Source organism: Plecotus auritus (genome assembly GCF_963455305.1).
Source record: "Plecotus auritus genome assembly, chromosome: X".
NCBI lineage: Eukaryota > Metazoa > Chordata > Mammalia > Chiroptera > Vespertilionidae > Plecotus > Plecotus auritus.
Window position 1 is genome coordinate 38409283 of NC_137784.1, and position 2083 is coordinate 38411365.

The following is a 2083-nucleotide window of genomic DNA, read 5'->3' on the forward strand; positions in this document are numbered from 1 at the left end:
TAACAGTTGGAAGGTCTATTTGATGCTTCTGTGCCTCTGCATCTATTTTTGTCCATCAGTTTATGTTGTTCATTATATCACACAAATGAGTTAGATCATGTGATACTTACTTTCTCCTACTGGCTTATTTTGCTTAGCATAATGCTCTCCAAGTCCATCTATGCTATTGCAAATGGTAAGAATTCTTTATTTTTTACAGTAGTGTAGTATTCCATTGTGTAGATGTACCATAATTTTTAACCCACTCATCTGCTGATGGGCACTTAGACTGTTTCCAAATCCTAGCTTTGTAAATTGTGCTGCTATGAATGTAGGGGTACATATATCCATTCTGATTGGTGTTTCTGATTTCTTGGCATATATTTCTAGAAGTGGGATTACTGGGTCAAATGGGAGTTTCTTTTTAATTTTTTGAAGGAACTTCATACAGTGGCTGCACCAGTCTGCATTCCCACCAGCAGTGCAGGAGGGTTCTTTTTTCTCCACATCCTTGCCAGCACTTGTCATTTGTTGATTTGTTGATGATAGCCATTCTGACAGGTGTGAGGTGGTATCTCATTGTAGTTTTGATTTGCATCTTTCAGATGATTAGTGACTTTGAGCATGTTTTCATATGTCTCTTGTCCTTCTGTTTGTCCATTTTGGAGAAGTGTTTATTTGTGTCCTTTGCCCATTTTTTTGATTGGATTGTTTATATTTAAGTTGTATGATTTCTCTATAAATTTTGGAGATTAAACTCTTATTGGAGATAACATTGGCAAATATGTTCTCCCATGCAGTGGGCTTTCTTGTTGTTTTGCTGATGGTTTCTTTTGCTGTGCAGAAGATCTTTTTTTTTCTGAATATTTTATTGTGCATGGTTATACAGTATGAATGATTAGCTTACAATCCAAGATAGTTTTATAAGTTTTGTTCTTCAAAATGGTGTTAAGTGATGTAGGGCAAAAATATTACATTTAATGTAACAAAACAAGAACGATGTATTTGACTGGGATAGTGGGGACCACACAGATTCCACAGTGGCTCCAAGTAAGCCATTCCCCCACCTCTCCCAACAAAAGGGATCAAGCGCTAACAATTCCCAAAACCCTCACATGGCACCTGGCACACTTTTATTTAAAGGTCAGGCTTGTAAATTATTCATCCATGATGCTCAAAAGTGAGAGAGCTGATTAAAAGGCTAAAATCTGGAGAATCCTCACTTCCTCGTCTTTGTGGAATACAGTTTTTCTTCAAGTGGGACTGGGACAATCCCTTCACACGCCTTTACTTCCTGGGTCAGAGGGTGTTTTACAACATTAGGTCTGATGACATCAATGTCTCGAGACAAGTGCTCCATCATGCTTTCAACAGTTGTTGTTGGTGCATAAAAATCCACCAAGAAATATCCTCCTCTGTTGTGCTGCTGGCTGTGGCAGAGATCTGATAAGGAAGCACCCGCTCCCCCAGGTTCTCCAAGTTCCTCACGATCGCCTCCCTGTCCATCAGGGCTTCTATCATCTGCTTCAATGCAGCAGCAGTCTCGGGCCGCTGCATGACTTTTAGGATCAAGGCCAGCTCATAGCAGGGCATGTCGAACACATGGCGCGCAGCTCGGACTGCCTGCTCCCTATGCTGTAGAGGGCTGACCGCGCGCTGGCTCGATGAGCTGAGCGCAGGAGGGAGGCGGCAGCGAAGGCCCAGAAGATCTTTATTTTGATGTAGTCACATTTGTTTATTTTCTCCTTAGTTTCCATTGTCCTAGGAGCTGTATCAGTAAAGATATTGCTATGAAATATATCTGATAGTTTGCTGCCTATGGATACCTCTAAGATAGTTATGGTTTCCCATCTCACATTCAAGTCCTTTATCCATTTTGAGTTTATTTTTGTGTATGGTGTAAGTTGGTGATCTAGTTTCATTTTTTTTTTTTTACATGTATCTGTCCTATTTCCTCAACACCATTTATTGAAGAGAGTGTCTTGACTCCATTGCATGCTCTTGCCTCCTTTGTCAAATATTAATTGAGCATAATGGCTTGGGTTGATTTCTGGGTTCTCTATTCTGTTCCATTGGTCTATATGTCTGTTCTCTTGCCAGTACC

General features: G+C 40.4%; 1 pseudogene across 1 annotated transcript; it reads right to left on the reverse strand.

Moving 5' to 3' along the window:
• Positions 1–1198: 1198 nt before the first annotated feature.
• LOC308239985 (small ribosomal subunit protein bS6m-like) lies at positions 1199–1572 on the reverse strand (annotated as a pseudogene). The gene has a single exon. The product of its transcript is annotated as a small ribosomal subunit protein bS6m-like (transcript).
• Positions 1573–2083: the final 511 nt, after the last annotated feature.